A 26873-nucleotide genomic window follows, 5' to 3' on the forward strand; every position below is an offset into this window, starting at 1 on the left:
ACTCATGATCTGTTTATCTTTCCAGAGCTTGGAGACTGTGCTCCTTATGTTGGCAATATGTCCTCCTAATGATTTCACTTTCACGGGAATGAATTATGACTCCACTCTGCACCAGGCAGGTGGCAGCCCTTCCCAATCCCAAGTGGTTCCATGTTGTTGTCATGAACACCAGCTTCATCCATAGCAATAGAAATGTAAAACAATGTTTTCTGCTCACTGTCATCTCTGTCTGTAGTCTTGACACTCTGTCATGCTGACAAATATTTTGTGGATTTCAAATTCCTTTTCTTTAAAAGTAAATAAATTTCTGTAGCTTGTGTTTGTAACATGTCTGCCTGAATTATACAACTTCTGGATTCTGGTATCACTAACAAATTTTGAGTGTTTGTGTAGGGCTTTGTTCATATAACAAATGGATTTTTTTAATAACTAAGACAGCCTGGGCTTAGAAAAGTGAAATAATTTGGTCAAAGTCACAAGTATGGAATAAGAATTTTAATGCTGGGTTTGACTCGAAATCTGGTGCTTTCTCTACCGTGACATACTGCAAGTGAGCTGGAGTCTTGCTACTGTTGCTGTTGAAATATAACACATAGAAGTTTTGAGTTTTTATTTAATCTCCTTTGTAATCCGTAAGAAATTCAGGTAGTGTTATATCTGTGGTGTTTGACTTCTCCCCATGGGATGGACAGTCAAGCCAGCATTTGGTGCAGCACCTCATTGAGTTATCTGGGGCACAGAGGAAAGACATCAGACTCAACAGCTGCCATTCTCAGAAGGACACTCCAGTGGAGGGCGGGAAGGAGCCGCCCGCACCTAGCTACCTTCATGGACATTTTCAAACCCTTCCCCTGTGAGACAGAATCACTTTAACAAGTCTGATGGTCACTTCCTGCTTCCTGCTCCCATGCCAATGCGCACATTTGTGCATTCATTCACTCAGATATCCATTCATTCATCCACCAAATATCCACCGAGGGCCTTCTGTGTGCCAGGCACCAGCCTAGGTCCAGGAATACGTGACACAACAGACAAAAATCCCTCTGACACAGGTTAACTTTCAACCCAGAAAACAGCCAGCAACACAGCATGTAAATCCCACCTACAGACAGAAAGAAACGCCATGGGACAAACAGCAGAGAAAGGTGGGTCCAGACGTGGGAGTGAGGAGGTGAGCCTTAGTTGGTGGGTCCAGACGTGGGAGTAAGGAGGTGAGCCTTAGTTGGGCAGAGCTGGGACTCTAACCCAGGCACTCAGATACACGATGTGGGAATCTCCATCATTGTTTCCGCTGCCACAGGTGCCCATCCCTAGGATAAGATTAGTTCCAGTCTGACTCTGAATCCCATAGGCTCAGGAGGCGTGGCAAGACCCTTGCTGTAGAGTCTCTAATCAGCCCCACCAACAAACTACAAGCTTATCAGCACTGCATAATGGGCGTAAAAGAACCAAAACCTCTGATTCTAAAGGCAAGCTCTTCTAAGTCACAAATGCTATGAAGTGTCCCAAGACCTAGGAGTGTTTGGGGCCTGTCAACACGGGCAGCTGGTGTGTGATCAGTGTCATAGCCATGCTGCCTGGCTCTCAGGATTATCTCCACAGATCAGCTGCTGTCTGTCCTGTGGGCTGAGCCATGCAGGGATGCCAGCCCCCTTTCCCAGCATGCACCACGTTCTGTCCACATGGGCTCAGAACAACCACAGGCAGTGCTGAAGACAGAGGTGTTCTTGCCCTCATGGAATAACACCAAGCGGTGCTGCCACCTTTCCTGTGCTCCTGATCCTGGCTGTGCCGGGTTGTGTTCGTTGATGCCCTTCAATTCTGAGAAGGAAAATAAGGAGCCCTGTGCCCCCTCCTTCCCTGCCTCCCCCGTGGTAGGTTCTGAGTTTGATCACAGAGCTTTTTCCCACTAACCCAGACAGAATCTTCTCATGTTCTCCACATGGTACTCCAGGCAGCCACAGCCAACTGGCCAACCAAACTCCAGTGGTGTGCAGTGAGAAGTCTGCCTCTCACTCTATCCTGGACGGCTGGAATTCCGAGTCCTGCAGCTTAGTGCTGACTGAGGTATCCAGTCCCCAGCACAGACACAGAAGGTGATTCTGTCTGTTCCAGTACCAAATCCTTACCTTAGAGTCATTCAACAAACATAAAGCCAGCTCCAGTGAGAGCATAGCATCAACCCCAAAGAAATTATGGACTACAAAGGTGGCTCCAGAAATAGGTGAGTTAACTGCAGGGTGCACCTGTAAGCAAATGACAAGCAGAATGTGGCTCCTTGAAGAACCGTTTTCCAGAAGCTACACTAAGGCACACCTCCTCACTCCCATGTCTGGATCCACACTGGATCCACTGCAGGCTCTCAGCCGTCCTGGTCCTCGGAGAGAAAACGGCTTTGAGATGACATATTTCCGCATTTATTTTCATTAGCATTGTTAAGAAACTGCAGACGAAAGGCGTCTGTGACTGAGATAATGAATTCTGCATCCTTTACTGCAATTGTAAAGAGCTGCCCAAACGTTGCCTTTAACCAAGCCAAACCCTAGAACTGTCAAGATGTTCCTGAATAACAGGGCTGAGCAGCATGTTTGAGCTGACATCAGTCGCATCAGGGCAGGAGCTGCAGTCTCATAACCCCCAAATACATGAGCTCACGGACCCCAATCATCAGTCCTCATAACTTTGGGAAAGACTGGGGAAGGCTCTGTTGTGCAGGAAGCAGTCAAGGCCATATTCTAAGCGTAGAATTTCAGTGAGGCGCGGTTAGGGTCTTCACCCACGTGCTACTCAGTCGGTAATGCTTTCATTGTTCCTCCCGCGATTTATTTTTTTTTTTTCCAGTAGGACAATATCTTGTTGGGACAAATAGCCTGAACTTGCACTTTGGATCCTTCTAGACAAGTTTCTTTAGCACTGATGCCAAGATCAAGTGAGTGAACGTTCTAAGAGGGCTCTGCAGGGCAAACGCCACAGAGCACAGTGATCAGTAAACTGCCGTCTCTCACCCAGGCTCCACAACGCTCTAACCACCAGCTGATCAGATTGCAGCTCACCACATCGCCTGCTCAGAGAGGCCTACCTCCCAGTCCCTTCTGTGAACAAGACCTTCTGGGCTCTCTGGCAAATCTGTGGGTTGCTCAAATTAAGGAAAGAGACTTCAGAGTTAAATAAACATCTATATTTCTGTGCACCTTGTGATGTTAGTTCATCTTTCCCAGAACTGGCAACCCCATGTAGCCAAGTACCTGACTTAGAGGGCTGCTGGGATGCCTGGAAGGACCAGACATATAGGGTGCCTTGAGTGGAACAGGCTCTCAATAAGTAGTGGCCATCACTATACCAAATATTGTTCTTAACTTGGACACATTTGGAAAACAAATGTGCTCAGCCCCTTAAGGACAGTCTTTTAGTTTCCTTGGGCTGAGGGAGGTCCTATGGCTTCAATGGAAGGGGACAAAGCAACCAGGGAGGCTCTTTCTTCAGGTGGAGGAGAACTGGCCGAGACACAGCGGGCATAATGTTTTGTGAACTTTTGAGCTATTTTTGCCAGAAAATAATCTCCCTGTAAAAATATTCAAGTACATCAAAAAGTTTGAAGAAATCAAAACTGGGCAAGAAAATAAAACATAATATAATCTCATTTATGAGCATCCAGGAAAAAATGCTAAATACAAGGAAACTGAATTTTACTCTTTTTTTCACCCCACAAATTATTTAATTACAAAAGGGAATTTTGTAATTCTCTTTGACAATGCAGAAATTCTGAGAATTCCAACTTTTTTTCCCCAAAGAAACCTTTTATTTAGGGAAAACAAGCTTCATGCATTACATAAATCCAACTTTAGGAACACAGTGATTCTTCCCATCATAGCCACCCTCCCACCCACCCACCTCCACCCCTCTTCCTCCTCCCTCTCCTATTCCAGTCTTACTTTTAAACTAGGATCTATTTTCAATTAACTTTATACACAGAAGATTAATTCTATACTAAGTAAAGAGTTCAACAAATTATATGAAAATAAAAACTGTTCCTCAACGGTTGAGACAAAAGCTGTTCAAAGTCATTGCATCGCAAAGTTGATTTCACTTTTTTTCCTTTGAGAAACTTAATTAACTTTAAAGGGCGCAAGAATGATACAGCCTTTGCAAGCACTCAGACATAACTATAACTTATGAGACAAAAGAATATTCTCTACTTAATACACTAAAATGAAGTAATTCTTTGAGAACAAATTTTACTATTAACTCTCATAATACCACTCTTTAAGGACAGAGGTCCTGCATGGGGAGTTAGTGCACAGTGACTCCTGTTGTTGATTTAACAACTGACACTCTTATTTATGACGTCAGTGATCACCCGAGGCTCTGACATGAGCTGCCTATGCTATGCAAGCCTTCTGAATCCACAGACTCTGTCAGTATTTAGACAGGGCCATAAGCAAGTGGAAGTTCTCTCCTACCTTCAGAGAAAAGTACCTCCTCCTTTGATGACCACTTCTTTCCACTGGGGTCTCACCCACAGAGGTAAAATGCTAAATATAGGAAAACTAAATTTTATTCTTTTTAAAAAAGATTTATTGATTTGGAAGCAGAGCTACACACACACACACAGAGAGAGAGAAGGCGAGATCATGAGAGAAAGAGAGAGAATCTTCCATCTGGTAGAGCCAGAAACTTCCACATAGGTGGCAGGGGCCAAGAACTTCGGCTATCTTGTGCTGCTTTCCCAGGGCATTATCAGGGAGCTGGATCAGAAGTGGAGCAGCTGGGACTCTAACTGGCGCTCTGCTATGGGATGCCGGAGTTACAGGTGGCAGCTTAGCCAGCTGTGCCACAATACCAGGCTTGAACTTTGCTCTATCTTATATACACACACAATTAACACACTAGGACCAACTAGGATTTAACCCTAGGAAAACAAAGATGGTTCAACAAATGGAATTAAAATATTGTTATTTTGGTCCAAAATTTTTGAAATCCATGCATTTTTTTTCAGAGTAAACATATTCATGAATATTTTTAATGTTTTCACAGGATACATTTTCCAGGAAGAATTTTTAAAAATATTTATTTATTTATTTATTTGAATGTCAGAGTTACACAGAGAGAGAGAGAGAGAGAGATCCTCTATCCGCTGGTTCATTCCCCATCTGGCAGCAATGGTTGGAGCTGCACTGATCTGAAGCCAGGATCCAGGAGCTTCCTCTGGGACTCCTACGTGGGTGCAGGGACCCAATGACTTGGGCCATCTTCCACTGCCTTCACAGGCCACAGCCAAGAGCAGGATCAGAAGTGGAGTAGGGACCACCGCTGTGGCATAGCAGGTAAAGCCACCACTTGTAGTGCCAGAATCCCATATGGGCGCCAGTTCGAGACCTGGTTGCTCCACTTCCAAGCTCTCTGCTATGGCCTGGGAAAGCAGCAGAAGATGGCCCAAGTCCTTGGGCCCCTACATCCACGTGGACAATCCAGAAGAAGCTCCTGACTCCTGGCTTCAGATAAGCACAGCTCTGGCCATTGTGGCCATCTGGGTGAACCAGCGGATGGAAGACCTTTCTCTCTCTCTGTCTATGCCTCTCCTTCTCTCTCTGTTAACTCTGACTTTCAATTAAATAAATAAATCTTTAATAAAAAAAAGCAAAAGAAGAAGTGGTGCAACCGGGATGTGAACCGGTGCACATATGGGATGCCAGCACTATAGGTGGTGGCTCCACTGACTACACCACAGTGCTGGTCCCATCCATGTATTTTTTAAAACCTCTCATAATCTGCTAGATGTACAGATTAAGGGAGAAAATGACAGGACTACTCCAATTACAGTGGACTGCACAGTGTTTCCCAAAAACATATTACTTCATCCTAATCCCTGAACCTGTGAACATTACCTTATGTGGTGAAAAATATATTTTTGTTTATAATTAAGGATCTTAAGATGAGAAAAGTATATTTTTTTTTTTTTGACAGGCAGAGTGGACAGAGAGAGAGAGACACAGAGAGAAAGGTCTTCCTTTGCTGTTGGTTCACCCTCCAATGGCCACCACGGCCGGCGCACTGCGGCCGGCGCACCGCGCTGATCCGATGGCAGGAGCCAGGTACTTATCCTGGTCTCCCATGGGGTGCAGGGCCCAAGCACTTGGGCCATCTTCCACTGCACTCCCTGGCCACAGCAGAGAGCTGGCCTGGAAGAGGGGCAACCAGGACAGAATCCGGCGCCTCGACCGGGACTAGAACCCAGTGTGCCGGCGCCGCAAGGCAGAGGATTAGCCTAGTGAGCCGCGGCACCAGCCAAGAAAAGTATATTGAGTTATCCATGTGGGCCCAGAATTCAAGGGCAAGTGTCAGAAGAACAGAGGGAGAAGAGCAGAGGAGAAAGTGATGTGCAGACAGATTCTGTCAGTGAACTGTTGCAGCTTTAGACCAGGCAATACCAAGTTCAGCAAGGGGCAGGCATGGATTCTCCCTCAGAGCTTTTGGAAGAAACCTATAGGGAAATTAGACACACAAGGCAATTCAAAGATGGCGCCCAAAGGAAGTAAGGTGGGCAGAACACAAAGTTGTTTACCACCAAAGCTCTTTGGCCACACAACTTCAGGGGAGGTGACAACAACTATGGCTATTCCTATAAAAAATCGCCCCATAAAATGACCTTCAAGTGATTGGTTGGTCCTTATGCCCTGTCCCAGTGACTCTGGAGTTTTGTGCTTTAAAAGGCTTTGCTACATGCACAATAAACGAGTTCTTGCTTGACTTGACTCCCCGCTGCGTCTGATTGTCTCCAGTATCGCGAGGCTGGGAAATGGGCGAGCGGCGCGTCCATCCTTGTTCAGGTGGACTAAGACCCTGCAGAAACCAACCCTGCTGATGCCTGGATCTCACCCTCTATCCCCTAGGACTGTGAGACAATACATTTCTATAATTCTGAGCCACCCAACTTGTGGTCATTTGTTACAGCAGCCAAGGGAAACCAATACATCAATGAGTAAAGGAAAATCATTCAAGAAATTTGGCATTCATTCATAGAAAATAACTTGTAGTACACTAGGAATAGAAGGGAAAAGCGACTGACAGATGGGGAGAAGATATTTGTAGCATGTAGATCCCACAAAGAATGCAATCATCAAATGCAGAACGAACTGCAAATCAACACGGAAAAGAAGAAAAAACTAATGACAAAGCAGTCCTTGTACATGAACAGCAAGTCACAGAAGAGGAAACCCACTCATCCACTTGTCATCAAGGAATGCAAACTGAACTACTAATGAGATTCTATTTCACACTCGTCAGCTTGGCTCAAAGTTTAACATGAAAATATCAAATTGACGAGTTTGCAAAGCAGCGAGTTCAGCGTGCCTGACTGCCCCAATCTTGTACATCTTCAGGAGGGCCTGCTTGTGTGACAGCCCAGAGCCAGCTCCTGGGGACTGAGCTATGGGCCTATTCCCTGTGCTACCACTGATAAGGGCGCTTTGTACACTCGGAACATTTAATCACTCTGCACCAATCTGTCGAGATAATTTGTGTACAAACCCTGTGATTTATGTTAGCAGCGACTTTCCTTCTGCAGTAACTACCACTGACCACACAGTGATGTGTGCCTGTCTGGCAGCCACCATTAAAAACTCTGGAGTAACTTGCTGGAGGAGCAAGCACACCCTGCAAACACAGCTGGGACAGCGTTCTGGGAGCAGGTTTCCCCGGTCCCAGCCCCAGTGCCTTTTTACTTCATTGTAAACATTGGGTCCTGTTCCTGTGATATGCCACAATCCAGTGCGTAACTATTTCCACGTCCTGTGAGTCTAGACTCGCCAAGTTGAGGGACAGTCTTTGGGCCATGCCAAACAATGAAACTGAAGAGGAACAAGACTCAGACACAGCTGGTATGCCGAGCATTTAGGAGAGCAACATAACAAGGTTTGGGAAAGTTCTAGATGTGCGCACACTAAATCCCAACAACTTCATATCCATGCTCTAGAGAGCCTCTCCTGGAATACCATGCACAAAAATGTTCATGGCAGTGTTGTTTCTAACTGGAAACAATTTCAAAATTCGTTGATAGGAAAATGGAAAAATATACTTTCATATATTTTTATAATAGAAAATGGCAAAGCATTTCAAATGAGAAAGCTACATCAACATGTTTACATATACTGGTGGACTTCAAAAACTTCAAGGGAAATAGAACTAAAAGATAAGCTGATTTTGGTGCAAAAAAATAAAATCCATGCAATATGATGGACCTTCAAAAAGGTCATGGAAAATGCATATTACAGAAAAATCTATGCACAGATTTCAATACTGTTTTGCTCCAAAATAAACTTATCTTTTCATTCTATTTTTCTATGAAATCTTTGAACGACCCTTGCAAAGATAAAATATTATATTAAAGAAGGAAGCTGTAAAGTTATATGCACAGTAGGATATCATTTATGCAAAGGTAGAAAACATGCACAATTAATTATTTAAAGTATAAGGGTGATATGTACACCAACTTTATGGCAGAAGTTACTCTGCTGAGAGGAAAAGAATAGGATGGGAAGAGGTTTGTCTACTTCTGCAATGTTTTGTTGCTGTTTTTTTTTACCAAAATAATCCATGGCAAATATGCCACAATGTTGAGACATGATAAAGCTGTTGGCAAGTTAATATCATTCTGTATATCTGAAGCATTGCACAATTTTTAAAAATCACAGAAAAATGAAAGATGGTATGATTTTCTTAAGATCAGTAGTTACATCAAATTGAGATCTGAGTTGCAGCTCCCTAAGCCTGGCTATAATCTTCATCATCTGTCCTTCCACTTCAGGGATTTGCAAACTAAAACCCAAACAAATTACACTAATCTCATCAATAATATGCTCTTACAGAGCTCTGAGTGAATTCAAGCAAAATGCTCATCGGACCCAGAAACTTTGGGCGCTACTTACACGAGTAATCCCATTCTGAGCCCTTTCACGCTGTAAATGGGATAGATCTGACATCAACGACAAAGGTCTAACAGGTGCACCTCAGAGGCAGTCAAGGTTCTACAGAAGGGATGGCTGACAACCTCAAGCTATGGGGCATTGTGCTCTGTTAATGTACTGAAGAAAATAAGATCAAAAGATGTCTAAAGACGTGCAACCTGACAAGCTGTGTACAAATTGGAGCAGTTCTTAGTTAACCAACTTGCATGTGTTGAGGGTTCATCTCATCATTTAAGAAACATATCTGGTCTTCAGTTTGTCACTGAACACCATATGAATGAAATCAATACCTTTTGTACTGAAAAAAGCAAAAGCCAGAGAGGAAGGTTAGAAGTCAAACACTTGAGCTCTCAAGAAGAAATAAGAGGGCCGGCACCATGGCTCAATAGGCTAATCCTCCGCCTTGCGGTGCCGGCACACTAGGTTCTAGTCCTGGTCAGGGGGTTGCCCCTCTTCCAGGCCAGCTCTCTGCTATGGCCCAGGAGTGCAGTGGAGGATGGCCCAAGTGCTTGGGTCCTGCACCCCATGGGAGACCAGGATAAGTACCTGGCTCCTGCCATCGGATCAGCGCGGTTCGCCGGCCGCGGCGGCCATTGGAGGGTGAACCAACGGCACAGGAAGACCTTTCTCTCTGTCTCTCTCTCTCACTGTCCATTCTGCCTGTCAAAAAAAAAAAAAAGAAGAAGAAATAAGAGACAGAAGACACAGATGAGGATGCTGTCTTATACATTTAACTAAAAAGGGGGAGGTTGCCTAGTTTTAATTAGTGCTTTTAAATTGTCCTTTAATTGGAACTCACTAGAAATCACAAGGAATTGTTCTTAAGGTTTTGTCAGCATACTTTCAATGCAATCTTATAATTGTTTGCTAAGAAACTACCTATAAGGGAGGCACTGTTCTTAGTTCTGCAAAGGTTAAGAAGTCCCTCGGTTGTGGCAACAATAATCAAAGCTACTACTGTTATGGCTATGCTGTTGGATCTCTTCCATGCGTCAGTAACTCTGCTAAAAGATTTGCATAATTATGAGGAAAATGAAAAATATATGTGTGGAGGCAGAGACTGAGGAACATAAAGAATACTTAAGGAGCTTGTTCCGACTGAGGAGCATGAAACAGAAAGAGTGTTCCAAGCAGGGAATTTTAAGGTTTGGGATGTTGACACAGAGATGTTTCAGTGATGGGAGGTTGCTAGAGTGTATGAGTTTGCTAGTGATGCTGTAACAAACTCAGTGGCTTAAACAACAGAGGTAAGATGATGTATTGTCTTAAGCTCTGTATTGTCTTAAGTCAATAAGAAATGTATTGTCTTAAGTTCTGTAGACCAGAAGTTCCATTGGCTTTTTCAGACTAAGATCAAGGAAGACTGCTGTGTTCCCTCTGGAAGCTGGAGAGGGGATGTTTCCTGCCCACTTTCCCTGTGGCCCATCCCACCATCCTCAAAGCCAGCAGCCGTGGTCAAGGCTTCCTCAGAACACACACCACGTCCCTTCTGGCTTCCCTCTTTCACTTTAGGGACACTGTGAATACAATGGGTTTATCCAGATAAGCTGCAATAATCTCCCTATGTTAAAATCAGTTCATTAGTAGCCTTGATTCTATTTGCTACCTTAATCCTTACTTGCCAACTAACACTGTGTTCACCACTTCATGAGATCAGGGTATGGTTCTCAAGTAAGGGGGCATTATTCTGACTTCCTTATAGAGGTTGCTTTAAAAAAAAAAAAAAAGATCCAAAACAACTACCTTCAGCAAACAGGTCTCTTTACTGGAAAGATGGCACAATATCACAATGCCATATGGGCAGCCCAGCCTTGGGAACAGAGTCAATCCAGGAATTTCTCATTTCTGCCCTGCTCTGTATCAGCAGGTGCTGCCTTCTCCCTGAAGACTGGCCTCCTTTAGACTCAGTCCATGTAATGGCTGTCAACAGTTCTTAGAATTTTACATCTTGCATCCCAGGCTTTTCTTTCACTCGCTTCTAGTTCCAAAATATTGAGGACGACATCACTTGGCTCATCTTTAGCCAAAGATCTATCTCCTCTTGAATGGAGGTTCAAAAGGCAGCCACATGGAATCATGGAAATGCAGCAAGAGTATAGGTGAGATGAGCTGTTCCCAAAAGAGATGGAGGAGCAGAAATGAGTAAACAAGCCAGTAGAGATCTACAAAGGTGACTAATTGAACAAGACATCTTTCTGGTGGTGAATGACCACACAGACTGCGGGGAAACAGAGGAATGACAGGATGAGATCATTACAATTTTCACCAAATGCGGTGGGACCCAGAGCAATCCCTCGCAAGAGCAGAGCACAGTTGAGGCTAAGACTTGAGGTGGAGCAGAGGCAGCAGCCAGAGCTGAACCTGGATGGAGGTGGTGGGAAGCAGATCAGGACCAGTCTCCAACAGCAATTCAGGTGTTTTCTTTAAAATAAGTGACTAGCAAGTGATCTACCTGCGTTCTAGAATGACCATCCCAGCAAGCCAACAGCTGCCAAGCAAGGCAAGATTTGGTCCAATAGCACAAGTCAGGAAACTGACAATAGTGCCCAGAGGAGAATCCAGCAATGGGCAGCAGTATTAGGATGGAGAAGGGAAAGGATTAAGGCCCTTATGAATGGGAAAGAATGGGAAGTCAGAAAGTGGAGGAGAGAGGATTGCATTAAAGAGAAGGAGAAAATAAGCCTAAATGGTCCCAGGCAGCGATTCTGGCTGAGATCCGGGAGGCTGGCTCCGCAGCAAGGAGCTAACTGGGAGGGAATTAGGCTAAACCGAGTGTTGGTGACTTTCATTCTTTTCCGCAAGTGTGCTGGCAAATGCCTGCCTCCTGGCAGGGTGGGAGCGAGGAAGGTCTCAGCTGTAGAGACCACCAATTTTGATGATACAAATACTCCTTCCATAGCCAATTTCAAACAACTAACATGAAGTCAGTGAACGCAGAGTTGGGAAAGGAGCCAGAAGCCACCTCCAGCATATCCTTGCATTTCATTCTTCATGACGATGCTCGGTTAAAACTGCCGTGTCTCATTCAACAAGATCTACTGGACGTTCAAGGGACCTGCTGCTCACAGACCCTCCTGTCCAGCCTCCCCTTGCCAACCTCAGCAACTGAGCACCCAAGCACAATGCAAAGGAGAGAGAAGAGAGCACAGCAGGATTTGCCAGTGCTTGGCCAAGTATTAACGAGAGCAGCTAGTCAACGGATGGAGACTGAGCACACAAAATCACAGGTACCGTAGTGCACTGGGTACCAATAAGGAACCCAGAAGCCAGACCACCTGGGTTTCATTTGGTTCCTCCATGTATATCTCTGTGACTTTGGCCCAATTTGATTTAACTACTTTGTGCCCCTGACAATGATCTGCAAAATGAGAAGTTTCCAACATGTTAATCACATTTGTGTCTTCAACAAGATGGAAGATTGCAAAAAGCTACTGAGGCATCCCAGACCACAAGCACTTTGTTCTCCAAAAAGCCAAAGCAAATGCCTCTCCAAAAACTTAAACGGCCACTAAAGTGAGTTCTCTCCTTTCATAAAAACAATCAAAAGTCAGCCTTGAAAAATTTATGATCTAAAGCAGACACTTCATATCTGAATGTCAATTGTTTGAAGATGATTTGAGTGCTTTTTGACAGAAATTATATATCATCCACTTTAGTGCTTAGAAAACAAGCCTTTATGTTGTTTTCCAGAATAAGATCAGAAAGGCAGCTGACGGTGATTGCACGGGCCCACCTGGAGCCTCCAGTGTGTGGCTGGTGCATTTATCAAGGTCAGAAGCAAAGAAGACAGCCGCGATGACACTCCTCATTTACAGCTAAATGTTACCTGGGCCCTAATGTCTCCACTTCTCAGATGAACTTCCTGGTAGAACACAACAAAGAACTGAAAGGCAAAGTGGGCCTCACAGCTGCAGCGTGTATCAGAGGTACCCCAGCCAGGCAAGCAGAGAGGGGCATGGGAGTGCGCTTCTGCTGAGGTCGTGGTCTTGCACCTGGACCCGCCTGTGACACCAGGCCAGTCATCTAGGTCTCAGTTTCCTCAGTAAAAAGGGGAAAATGGTAAAGATTCTATCACTAGTACACATATTAATGTGCCGTTAATCATTCATTTAACAACTGGAAACTATTGGGACTGGTGCTGTAGCATAAATAAATTTAAAAAAAAAAAAAAAAACCTGAAACTACTTCTGAAAATCTTAGGAGGCTTCCAGCTCTAAAACACAGCAGTTCTAGGAATTTGATATTGGGAATCCAGGAATCACATGGAAAATATAATGATGATCTTACTTGGAACTAGGGTATAACAAATTGAAGTCATCCTGGATTAGGAACCTAACCCAGTGAAGGTGTCCTTGTTGCAGGAGTCCTGTAACCAAGAAGAACTCGGAGCACGGACAATGGAGGGTGAGCAGGAAGGAAAGTTCATGGAGTGAAAAGAGAACACAAAGTTTTATTGAATCAAAGGAGAACTCCCACAGTGGGTGTAGTTCCTGAACAGAATCTGTTGGGGGGAAGTTGCCTCAGGGTTTATATATTTTGAGCTAGAAGTTGTGCATGGTTTACTCTGCCTCTGCCTCTCTGTAACTCTGCCTTTCAAATAAATAAATCTTTAAAAAAACATATATATTATATATATATATATATATCAGTCACCAATGACCTCATTGCTGGGGAGCTGGGCATGTGCACTTGTAAACACATCCTGCTTAGTTTTCAGCTTCTCCATCTTGCTTTTGAGTTGGGGTTTCACTTTGTTCCAGGCATGGCCCTGTGTATGTCAGGCTTGGGCCCTTTGTGTCCCTGACCATCTAGCTCAGGCCTCGCTAACTGTCCCTATCGTCCTCACAAGGAGAGGGGGAGGTGAGGGCACAGGGATGTGCAGGAGAGCAGGCTGTAGGGCTGCAGCTGCAAGCCACAGAACGCCAGGCACTGCCAAGCAACCGCCAGAAGCTGGACCAGGCCACAGAGGATTCTCCCCTAGAGCCCGCAGAGGGGCGGGCCCCGGCCATGCACACCCTAATTTCAGACCTCTAGGATCCAGAATGTATGAGAACACTTCTATTAGTTTAAGTCACCCAGTTTGTAGTCATCTGTTCCAGAGCCCTAGGAACCTGCACTAGATGGCAGGGAGCTGTGCGGAGCTGGAGCCAAAGGAGCACAAGTTTCCTGTTTGTTTTTGAAAGGCAAAAAGACAGTTCCCTTTGACTGGTTCCCTTTGTAAATGCCTGCAATAGCCAGGGTCAGGCCACGCTGAAGCCAGAAGACAGGAACTCAATCCTGGTCTCTCACGTTGGTGGCTAGAACCCAACTACTTGAGTCATCACCTCTGCCTGCCAGGATGTCCACTGGCAGGAAGCTGGAGTCAGGAGCCAAGAGCTGGAGCTAGAACTTGACCCCAGGCACTCCAGTGTGGGATGTGGGCTCCCAACCAGCAGCTTAACTAACTGCTAGGCCAAGTACCCACCTGAGGACCAACTGTTAAGGTCGGCATGAACTTTCTAGACTGGAGGCTGTGAATGACATCCATCAAACTCTCTGGAGTGCTGATGATCCGAATGGAAATCATTGACCCTGGGGACACTGACTGTGTGAGGAGGCCAAGGCCAAGGGCTGTCTGACACGGTCACAGCAGGAGGTCTGTCTCCGCAGGGCATGAGAACAACAAGCTGTGGTCCTCTTGGTGGTTTTAGATTTACTGATACAAAAAAGCCAGTTTCCTGGTGATCTCGCTGATGATCGTTATATTCTTGGAAATCTGTGAGAAATGACCTCTGCTGAAAATGACCTCATGGATGGTTGAGCTGTTGGATGGACTGGATCCTCCTAGAGTAATCCAACCCCTTCTGATGCTTCAGTTATCTACAATAAAAGCCTAGAGGGAACTCCAAACTAGAGTGTATGAGAAGCAGTTAGACTTGACTTCGGGATAAGATGGACCTTGGGGAAGGTCTTCAGTCTCCTGCTATAATCCACTTGAGAGGATGTCTCATCATAGAATAATGACTTGTAAATACCTTAGTTTGTGTGGCCTGGTGGAAAGAACATAAAGTAATTACCAAAATCAGGAAGCGAGTCTTAAACGAGCTACTAAAACTAAATAGTAATGGAGGGTTATGGAAAGGACATGTGTAACGGATTGTTTGTTTGAGCAGGGCATTAATGGTTACCAGTAAACTAAAAGGTGGATGTTCCAATCTTCGTAGTTAACTGTTATAAGCAGATGTTCTGATTCTTTGCAAAATAACCACTATGTTTTTTGTGATCGATTATTGTATAAGTTAGCATCACCTTGAGTCTCTGTTCTATTGTATCTCAAAATCAAGTAAATCTTTAAAATCGAAGAAATTGTTGCGTGGCTATGGAAATCTGGGTTAGGGAAGAGTTACATGTAATACAAGGTCAGTGGTTTAAAGTGGATGGGAAACAGACTTTGTTATCATAAGGAAGAATCATTAACTGTAAAGATCACTAATGAGTGGACATTTGCAGAATTTATGAGAACAGTAAAGAATGTGTAAAATGAACAGCAGATGTAACTTAGGGTATAAAAATAAAGTCTGGTGCTCTCTCCTCGGAGCCATGCCATCAGCCTTGCTGTGAGTGTGTCTCTCATTCCTCCCTACGCCAACGCCTCCCATACCTTCGGGAACCCCGGACCTGCGGGAGCTGGACTCCGGCAACTGTGTAAGCATGCTGATTGCACAAGACCAAATGAATCTGACACCTGTTCCCTGGATCACCTGCTCACTGCCACCAGCAGTGCCACCCTAACAAAATTTCTACCGCTGGAGATGGTGTTTGTCAGCCCATCCTGGAAAACAACCTGCAGAGCTTTGAAAACATTGCCTTCTTCTGAGTCGAGATCATGAGATAGATTAGAGAGCAAACCATGAATTGGTGCTTTAAGAAACTGACCACTGAGGCAGGCTCTTCATTGAGGTATGAAGGAAACTCAGTATCAGGACTTTTCAGGGTAGGACTTTAGGAGAATCACCCAAGGTGAACTCTACTCAGTGCCTGATTCTCTCTGCCTTGGACTTGAAGAGCTGTTTGTGTCTCTCTGCTCAGCAAGGATGAACTCCTTGAGGTCAAGATCCTGCCCGGTTTAAATTTCTTTTAAGTCCTGTACATTCAATTTTTTTCCATAAATAGTTATGGAGAGTGTTCTCCTAATCCCTGGGCAGACTTGGTAAATGTTTGCTGAATTGAATATATCATATTCTCTGGTAGAAAGGAAATAATTCAAACAGAGGAAGAAAGGGATGAAGGAAGTATTTGCTCATATGTTAAAAACTTAGAAAGACAACACAGTAGAAAAGGCTTCTGAGAAAGATCGTGAGGTCTCTATACGTGGGTATTCAAAAAGCTCGTGTTGGGGCCAGTGTTGTGGCACAGTGGATGAAGCCACCACTGTGACACCAGCATCCCATTTCAGAGTGCTGGTTGCAGTTCTTGATGCTCCACTTCCAATGCACCTTCCTGCTAATGTACCTGGGAAGGCAGAATATGGCTCAAGCATATGGGACCCTGCCACCCATATGGGAGACCCAGAGGGAGTCCCTGGTTCCTGGCTTCAGCCTGGCCCAGACCAAGCCCTAGCCATTGTGGCCACTGGGGAGTGAACCAGCAGCTAGAAGCTCTCTCAGTCTCTTCCTCTCTCTGCCTTTAAAAATAAAAAATACATCTTTAAAAAGAACGTAGGCCTCAGAGACAGTCAGATACACTTGGGGGCCAGGCAGCCATGTGCTGTGACCTCTCACTGTTATTCACGGCACTCTGCCTTGCCCTAGTGAGCACTTAGCCTACTTTGGGACTGTGTATTGGCATGTGTTAACCACTTGTCTACTACACCAGAGTACAAGCTCCACATGTCCCTGCTAGGAGCAGTTGCTCACTGCACAACATGCAGCACTGTACAAGGGATGTGCAGTCAATATACATCTGTTGACTAGATAAGCATGTGAATCATGTTAAATTACTTAGTCTCTCTAAGCCTGACGTCCCTCATTAGTAAGATATGAATTATGGTTGTATTTACCTTGTAGGATTGATATGAGAATCAAATGAGAGACAGTATTTCAAACACTTAACTCATAAGTGGTATTTAGTACATGCTAGCTATAAGGCTATAACTAATATCATTATCATTGACATCATGAACACAAAAGCTAACATTTTCATTAAAATAGTAAAATGATAAAAGTTATAGTTTAAAATGTAAACTACATGATAGAGACAAATAGGTGGGAGATCTGTCATATTAAAGCTTAGAGACATAAATTGGACAAGGGGGCCTTCAACTCAGGGGAAGGCAGAGACTTAGGGTACGAACCAGGTGTGAGAAGGGAGAGGTGACCTAGGCAGAACTCCTCCTCCTAGATACTCTGCTTTCTGCAACAGCAGCCCCAAAGTGTGGCCACACTGAGTCATGGAGACCAAGATGGCCTCCACCTGCCAGCCTGCAGAGGGCCTGCTCCTTAGTACCTGAAAGCGAAGAGAAATACCAGCATCTTTCTGTCCTGAATCACACAGTCTGGCCATGGAGGGTTGTTGTCCCATTACTTGTCAAGAGCCTACTCCCCTTTCACGTCTTGTCACATGTTAACTCAGAAGCACGCCACAGCCCCAGCAAGGCTTCAGAGGCATTGTTCCGCCCCGTTCGCCAAGTCCCAATAACCTACACCCAGATCCTGATCAAAACTCACTCTGCCCAGTAGCTGACTCATTTCTTCTCAAACTACTGGCACTGCCGCATGGGCCTGAAGTCATCTGATCTACCAAACACCGCAGTGGGCTCTCCTCTGCTGTTCTCCCTGAAACGAGTCCACGGCCAGACCCCACCACAAGGGTGGTGCGGGCTCTCCAAATGGCCTCCTCATTGTAGATTACACTATTTGTCTTTGGGCTTTTCAATCACCTGAGACATCACCTTGTGACCTACTGAGACCAAAACTGTTCTTGTCTCGAGTTGGGGATCAGAAAGATTTCTGTAAAGAAGCAGACATGGGAGCCATGCAGCCTTTGTCACAACTACTCAACTTATGTCAAAGTGCGCTAGACAATACATTAATGAACGGATGTAGCTGTGTTCCAATAAAACTTTATTGACAAATAGGCAGCTACTATATTTAGCCCAAGAGCCATAGCTGGCCAATCCAATTCAATCAATCATCTGTTTGCTCCAAACTTAAACAGCCAGAAAACCAGCGGCTTCTTTGGTCCTGAGAACTAAAGGGAAACCCAATCCAAAGGCAAACATGACAACGAGTTCACTTGCCACCAGAGTATGATTATCCAAAACACTGCCCTACAATTTATAGTCCTCAGTACTCATTCCACAGGGACACGAAACGGACAGCAGAACCTTTGTCCAAATGCCTGACACTGAGCCCTGACATAGCCAAGAGGAGTGATGAAGGGTTCTCCAGGTGGTCTGAACCTTCACTGGTTGGGATAAACTCTTCATTAGGGGTGCCCAGTAACTAGAGGATCAGTTTAACAAACACTAGTAAAGGGGACCGTGGATGGGCTCAGAGTTGGGAGGCCCAAAGTGGACCAGGCTGTGTATGGCTTCTTTGTACACTGCCCAGGTGAGAAGATGCAGGAACAGGCCCTGAGAGGGGGAGGACAACCTGGCCCCAACTCACCAACCCCTGGTGTGAACCCCCACACAGCCAGCTGACCCTCTGTGGTCTGTGTCCAGTTGTCTTTCAGTTATTTTTTTTTTTTGCTTGCTTACTTGCTTTAGTTTGTGTTTCTGTTCATTAAAGCCAAACAGTTCCTAAACAAATCAACAGCAGAATTGGGATTAATGACATTTCAGGTCCATTTAGCTTGTTTTGAAAGACATCAAACAGGCCAGATGGATCTGGGATGTAATTTTAAATTTAAATAATTTGATGAATAAAATATTTTAAGTGTTTCATAAGACAAAACTTTAATAAGTGGAAAGAAGAGAATGACTTTTTTCCCCCTACAGCTATTTACAGCTTAAATTCCACCTCTGGAATAAAAGTGAATCAGAGAATATTCAGTGCAGAGCTAAGCAAGTGATTCAAAGTCAAGGGAGTGTGACTCATGAGATGAGATTAAAATAATTAATGCTACAGCCAAGTTAAATAAAGATTAAAAGTGTAGCAATACATGAGCCTAAATGAAAGGGTGAACTGACTGATGAGCTTTGAGGAATGGTAGTGAGGTACCTTAGGTTAGAAGAGGGCGGTGAGGCCCGAGAAAGCAACTGCCCTGGATACCGCTAATTCTATTAGAAGGCATGAGGACCTTCCCCCGGGAGCTGGCAGAATCAGCTTCAGACGTAACCTGGAGGTTTCTGACACTGGCCTGGATAAGCAGGTTCAAGATGGATTTGGGAGTACTTGGCCTCCGTCGCTGTAGGGGTGATGTCAGAGCAGCCCTTCCAGAAACCTGCGCTATGACCTAACAAGCCCTGCCTCCAACACACGGCTCATGCGTGGGAACATCGCCTCGAGCAGGAAGGATGCTGATGCCAAACCTCAGATGTAATAGAAAATTCATCCCTGGCACTTGCTGCAGCCTCCAGGGAGAGAAGAGTCTAGTTGGATTTGAGACCCAAAGGGAGTGGAAACAGAATGGATTGGACTCAGCTCTGCTAGTTTCTAGGTAAGGGGTCAGACAAGTTTTTTAAGTTTTTTTTGTTTTTTTATTTGAAAGACAGAGTTACAGAGAGGTAAAGACACACACAGAGAGCGAGGTTGTCCATCCACTGGTTCACTCCCCAGATGGCTGCAATGGAGGGAGCTGAGCTGAATCTAAGCCAGGAGACAGGAGCTCCTTCCAGGTCTCCCATGTGGGTACAGAGGCCCAAGCACTTGGGCCATCTTCCCCTGCTTTCCCAGGTACCTTAGCAGGGAGCTGGATCAGAAGTGGAGCAGCCAGGACTTGAACTGGCATCCATATGGGATGCTGGAGCTGCAGACTGGGGCTTTAACCTGCTGCGCCACAGCACAGGTCCCCAGATAGATCATTTTGACTTTCAGTTTCCTTAACGAGAGGACGGGACTGGACTAATGTTCAGAAGACCAGGGCCCCTGGGCGACATCCAGCCGCCACTCGTTTTTGTAAATAAAGAACATACACATTCATTCATTCGCACGTCATCCATGCCTGCTTTCCTGCTGCAGCAGCAAACACGCAACCTGCAGTGAGTCCAGTATTCCCAAAGAATTGCTAGCCAGCTCTTGAAAGGAAAAGTTGGCCACCTGGTATGCCAAATAATTTTCCTGACATTTTCCAAATTCTCTGACTCATCCCTGTGTTGTCATGCACTAAGCAAATGCTTCCAGTGCATACACAGAGGAAGAGCCACCTTTGAGGAGAGGGGAGGTGCTTGGCACAGCAGTCAAGACACCACTTGGGAGGCCCACATCCCATAGTGAAGGGCCTGAGTGTGAGTCTCAGCTCTGCTTCCAATGCCAGCTTCCTATTAGTGCATACCTGGGGAAGCAATAGGTGATGGCTCAAGTAATTGGGTCCCTGCCACCCACATGGGAGACCCAGACTGAGTTCCAGGTGCCGAGCTTTGTCCTGGTCCAGCCACAGCAGTTGCTGGCATTTGGAGAGTCAGCCAGCTGTTGGAAGATCTTTTTCTCTCTTTCAAACAAAAAGATTTTTTAAAAAGCCCACCTTCTCATCAACAAGTTACCCATATATAATGGATATGGGGCCTACCCTCAGGGGCTTCCTATAGGAGTACTCAGCCAACCAAGGGAAAGATTCTGGGGACTAGAGCAAAGGTAAGGGTCTCTGCAGTGTTGAGAAGCCAACGCAGCTCTGGCTTTGCCCTAGTAACACGCTGCTCCAGCAAAACCCAACAGGGTTCTTTCCTCAAGTGGCAAAAACTCCACCCACGGTCCCTGCATCCTGACTCAGGCTCAACACTGAAAGCAAACTAAACATCGTCCTCACTGCTTTGCTTGGTAATAGATTTTGCCAATCCTCATTTACAGGATCATTTCCATTCCAGCTACTCAGAAACTGGAGATTTCTATTTTCTTGCCAGCAAACTCAATTTATAAAGAACAGCCAAACACAGGGAGGGAAGCCGATTCCTATGCAGCTTCCCCAGTTGTTGAAGGGGAGGTTTCTCTTAAAACTCTCCATGCACGGTGGCTGTCGGGGGAGGCTAATCCTTGGAGCAATCCCATTGCTGGAGGCAGCAGAGCCCTGCGGCAGCCACCGTCGCCGCAGCACCCTGACTGGTGGCGCTGGAACGAGGGCTGCTGGGCTCCGCCTGCCAGTGCTTCTCTGATGCAGGTCATTTGTCATTCTGACAGGAGGACTGGCAGGGAGGAGTGATAGGTTTAATCCACATGACAGAATACACACTTGTGTCAAAAATGAGTGTCTGCAATTAGGAAGCTGTTAAAAAAATTCATTAATCCCTAAAACCCTCCATCTGTCATGAAGCAGGCTCCATTTGGATATTTAGCAAAATTACCATCTGATTGCATTCAGCCAGCAGCTCAGCTCAGCAACCCTCAGTGGAGAGCAGCAGTCCCTGTTGCCCTCAAGAACTCCTCCACATCCACCTCAGGAGACTCCGGATGGTCCTACTGTGTGCTGTGCCCATCCTCACCTTGCTCTTTGCATGAGGAAGCAGGTTCCCGATGGGCCAGCCTGGGTTGCACACGGGTTCCTCTGGCAGAGGTGGGATAAGGGTTTCTGAGTCCCACCAGTATTATAAGGAGTTCAACAGCATCACCAAGGAGCAGGAAGGGCACTTTAAGTAGCTAAAGCTGTCACTACCATGCTCTGCCATGCCAGCTTGCAAACACTGAGTTTCCAAGGGCATCAGCAAGGATGGGAGAGGGAGTCAATATCACTCCAGTTTTAAAAAGGTAGCTGGGCTCTATATGTTGTATGTGGGCATGGGGGCAAATTGTTGAAATCTATGATTAGCATAGAGTTGGTCCTCTAATATAAAGTCATACTAAAAATGATCCATAATGAAGAAGGAGATGGGAGAGGGAATGGGAGGCGGGATGGGAACGGGGTGGGGGCATGGGGGAAAGAACCACTGTATTCCCAAAGTTGTATCTATGTAAAAATGCATTCATTAAATAAAAACAAACAAAGGTAGCTGGGGTGCAGCTACCTCTTAACGCAACAGCTGAGATGTCAGTTAAGACACCAGTATCCCACATCACAGCGCCTCGGTTCAATGCCAGCTCCTGACTCCCACTTCCTGCCAATGCAGACCTTGGGAGAGAGTGGTGAGGAAGGCTCCAGTGATGGGGTCCCTGCCACCCACACGGGAGACCTGGATCGAGTTCCTGGCTTCTGAGTTCAGCCCTGCCAGCCTGGCCGTTGCAGGCATTTAGGGAGTGAACCAGTAAATGGAATGAATGAATGAATGAATCTCTCTCTCTCTCTCTTTCTCTCAATAGACAGGAGCTCTCTTGCTCACTCACTCACTCACTCTCTGTTCACCAAACTAGCATCAAAAGATGGCCCCCAGGGGGTGACAGTTTTGTGGTGATGTTGAATAGTGGCAAATGAACTGTTTGTTGTTCTGTGGTCCTCAGACTCCTGCTGCCAACCCCGCGACATGGAGACTGGGGACTTAGTTTTGTACCGCACTCACTTGTTTCTCCAAGTCCTCTTCTTCCTCTTCTTTTCTCCCACCAGCGGGATCACCTGCATCTCTCCTCGGAGTAACAACAGCCATCCCACAGCCATCCTGGATTCAAACCTTAAGAATGAACAGGTCCTAGTTCCCAGATTTAACCTGAAAAAAGCAACAACCTTTTTTGTTGTTCAAGAGTCACTTTGTAAAGGGGTTTGTGTGTAAGGGAATCTTTGGACGGGGGTACCAGTAAGCTTCTTGGGGGACAGTCTGCCAGTCATTCAGAAACCCAAAGGGATTCAAGGTGCAGGTAGAACATCAGCCTGAGCCCCAAGTTTGGGAGGGAGCCAACACAGCCAGCAGCTGCTCTGCTGCCCCCGTTTCTTGTCACAGAAGCAGCATTTTTAGGATCAGAACTGCCCCCTCCCCCCACCAACGAATGCCCAGAGCTTCCTAATGGCCTTTCTCTGGCACAAGCTTGTTAACATTTTCCCATCTTTGGTCTTTGACAGAGTGCTCCCCACGCCCGTACCATGTCTAAAGTGAGTCTGTTTAATCCCAAGTCCCTCCAAGTGATAATGGAACGTTTTCTCAAGACTGATTTTATTCAACTATGCCTCGTGCTTTTTTTATTGCCTACTTTGCTTTATTATCCTAAATATATTATTTTAGCATTAGACACACCAGTAACTTGGGGAAACACAGTGTTCAAATGTAAAGATCCCAGCTGGATTTAGACTTTGTGGATTTGGAAGAAAAATATTCTTATTCCAAAGTGACTCGAAAACTCAAAGGCTTTGCGATAAGCACATGTGGAGATTAGCTTTCTAAAGTCCTAAAATATTCTCTGCTATTCACAAAGTTTCCAAATGCACATGAATAAAACATCGTGATTTCTCATAGGCACTATACTCAAACATTGTCCAAACAAGAATAGCCATTTGGAAGTCTTTGGGGGTTATGTAAGTCTACAGACTCACAGCTGCCAGACTCAGCGGGTCTTCCAGATGCTTCTGCTGAGTCCCCAATCCCCAAGTCTAAAGAACTTTGGTACCTAGGGTTTGGGGGACACCACGGGAGACACAATCTTTGCCTTCAACTTGTCTGGTCAGAGACAAACAAAATGCTGCAGGTTCATAACCTATTTCTTTGTATGGTGTTTCTATTGTGCAAACTTGGACATTTGCATCCTTTTTAGAGATATTTTCCGTATACAGATTTATTTCTCAAGCTCATGCTTTCGATTTCTGCCTCCTTCCTTGATTTCTCCACAAAACCCAACTGGAGTTACCTTCTGGGCACCCAGAGCTGAGCATCACTGCCCTGGTTTGATGCTTCTGCATCGCATGAAGAATGAGACTCAAACTTAGCAGGCTACACCTGCTACACCTGCTGCACCTTGGCAGGCTACAGCTTTCACCACTGACCAAGATGGGGTAGTAGGAGGGTTTATCCTCTCACCTACACTAACCAAAACATGGATGGAATACAGAAAACAACAACTTCCAAAACACAGGACTTCAGGCAACGAAGCACAACAATCCTTGAAAGAGGAAAACAGGATGAGCCCTCCGATTGCTCCAGTTGCCTGCACTGCGAGTGTCCAGGCACATGTGTTAGGCCCATCGGACAGAGCCTGGCAGACTCCCTGCATTGAGGAGACTGAGCTGAGATACCCACGGTAGTCTTGGCAGGATTCACAGAACAGCATTCCGGGGGGAGAGGGGAAGAGCCTCACAGAGTGAGAAATCTGGATATGCTCAGAGTGTCACTCTCATGTGTTCAGCTGCATACTGACCAGCACAGTGTGGGCAGAAACGCTCCGAGGCTGGACAAAGAGAGTTTTCCATGCAACAGTGCCCCAGGTTTAAACAAGACTCAGACTGCATCTGTCACTCCTATTCAGACTGCAAAGCCCCAGGATTCACAGGACACTGGGAAGAGCTCACTCCTTTGTAATGAAGAATAATTTAGCCTAGACTGACCACGGCTCTAATTCTACTTAAAAATGTCTCTAAAGTGAGACCCAAAAGGATCAAACTGTTTCAAAGGAACCTAACTTTATCATAGACCAAAGCTCAATTTAATTTTATAAATAGAAAAACACTTGCACCTAACATGATGTCTGGTATACAAGACCAGGCATGTAAAGAAGCCAAAAAATATAACCCTGCATGAGGAGCAAAATCTATCTAAATGGACCCACAACTGACGCGAGAATTAGCAGGCAAAGACATCAAACACTGCTGCACAGAGGCTGAGTCATTCGCGAGGGACATGGAAACAGGAAAGACACAGAAGACAACTGAGGGGGTCTTCAAAAAGTTCATAGAAAAAAAATTGTGTGATTTTAAAACGTATTTGCACCAAAGAAATTTTCTCAAATATACATGGAACATTTTCTATTATCGTCAGGCAAAATAAGTCTCAATAAATTGAGCAGGATTCAAGCCTTTCAAAGTATGTTCTCTCAACAAGACTGAAATAAAGCTAAAAATCAAAAACAGATTGGTATCAGGAAAATCCCCAATATCTGCCAACGCTGCAGCCTGGGTTTTGACCCCTTCATCGTACAACCTCTAACTTTGTTCGTGATATGGCCTCCTGCTGCTGGAGTAACCCTGAACACTGACATGGCGCTTTCCATGTGCTGGACTTACTGTCCACAACGACCCTACGAGGTTGGTGACCTGGTTCTCATTTCACACGTAGGGAAACAGCAGCAAAGGCATTCGCCTGTGGTCACAATGCTAGCGAGCGCGTAGGGTGGAGGATTTCACCAAGGCAGGCTGGGCTCTCAGGTGCTACCCTCCTGCCTCCCAGGTCTTCCTCCTCTGCCTCTGTTTCCGCGCATGCTGTTATCGGGCTCAAATGGCATCTCCCACCTTCTCCCAGTAGTAAGGCATGGACTCCTCTCGCCTCCTCCATTCAGGTCTCTGTTCATCCTCAGCTCAAAGGCCACCTCGGTGTCATCCAACAAGAGTTCTCTGCTTCCCTGAGGAGCCAATCCCTTTTCTGAACTCCTGAGACACACGGTGATAAGCGAAAGCAGTGACTAGCATTTGCTAGGGCCAACCCAGAGAGCTGGACCTACAGCAGGAACAGCCCAGCAGCAGCAGCCGAGGAAGGGCAGGCCAGGCGTCTCTGTGGTGAGAATTTAACTGAAAGGCCGAGAGCACCAGAGCCCCCTCTGCAGCTGTGGCTGCTTCCCAGGCAGGTGTACCCAAGGAGGGCATGGCGGACCCGCCTTTGCTCCAGGAAGAGGTCCCCTTCCAGGTCCGTGCTTGTTTGTGCCCACCTGCCCAGCCCAGGTTGGGCCTGCCTGGCTGCTCCTGAACTGCTGATGCTCTGTAGGGTCTGACCCTGCTCCCACATACCCCTGCTCCCAGCTAGCTGTGGCACTCACCACTCTACGGTCAAAGCGGCCTTCCCAATATGTCACTTTCTGCTTAATACTCTTCAGTAAGATAAAACCAAAACTCCTGCACTGGGCCCAAAGGGCCCTGCATGGCCCGAGCAGCCTCTCAACCCCGCTCACAGTGCCCTCTCAAACCCAGGCACACAGGTCTCTCTCCCTCCACCTGCAAGCCCCTTCTCCTAGTTGATCCCCACGCTTCCTGTGGAGTTCAGCTGAATCCTCTCTTCCCTGGGGAAAGCCCAGCTGTGCCCTTCGGTAAGTAACTCCCCCGTTTCCAAGAGTGCTGTGCCCTGTCCTTTCTCAACCATCACAACCACAACTGCATCCACTGCATGGTCTGGGGCAGGTGTCGATCTGCTCCACGAGGCTCTGAACTCCATGGGCAGACACCCTGCCCACTTTGCATCCTGGCATGTAGCTCTCAGTTGGCCTCCGCAGGTATTCCTGCGCCTGGGAAGCCAGGTGTAGAGTGAATGTGACGGATCACAGAATGAACGCTACCAGCTCTCTTGTCTTTTGCTGAGCGGTTTGCTTTCTCCCAAGCAGCCTCCTGTTTGGGTCTGAGGAATTAAAGACCTAAGGGTACATCCTCCGTTCCTGGTTCTCAGAGAAGCCTAGTCCCTCATGTACTTTTACCATGATTGCTTTTAATGATTGTTCTTTGCATCCACAACAAATCGATCAAATACCTGTAGTGTGATGTTGGCCACTGTTCCATCATCGTAGTTTTACTGCAATGGCTCATGTCTCCTTCTGCAGCTAACAGGATTTGCAGAACACATCCTCCCCAGGGCTCAAGATTTATGTACATGAAATTGGGCTGATGGAATTACTGATGAGTGACAGAGCACAATTGAATCAAAACGGTCATTCCAAACAAATGTAA

General features: G+C 45.9%; 1 long non-coding RNA gene across 9 annotated transcripts in view; it reads right to left on the bottom strand.

Annotated features, from left to right (window-relative positions):
- LOC149121904 (uncharacterized) overlaps positions 1-26210 on the bottom strand; it is a 76889-nt gene extending 50679 nt beyond the window's left edge. For 2 of the 9 annotated variants that reach the window (XR_016221514.1, XR_016221513.1), the window contains exons 1-2: positions 25455-25849; positions 22588-22731 (exon numbers count right to left, since the gene is read on the bottom strand). This is a non-coding gene — a long non-coding RNA (uncharacterized LOC149121904). Of the gene's footprint in view, positions 1-11053; positions 11073-13604; positions 14993-22587; positions 22732-25454; positions 25870-25975 lie in introns of those variants that run through there. The other 7 variants (XR_016221520.1, XR_016221519.1, XR_016221517.1 and 4 more) reach the window with 7 other exon arrangements.
- Positions 26211-26873: the final 663 nt, after the last annotated feature.

The sequence above is a fragment of the Oryctolagus cuniculus genome, chromosome 15 (genome assembly GCF_051225735.1).
Source record: "Oryctolagus cuniculus isolate XC-2025 breed Fujian yellow rabbit chromosome 15, ASM5122573v1, whole genome shotgun sequence".
Lineage (NCBI taxonomy): Eukaryota > Metazoa > Chordata > Mammalia > Lagomorpha > Leporidae > Oryctolagus > Oryctolagus cuniculus.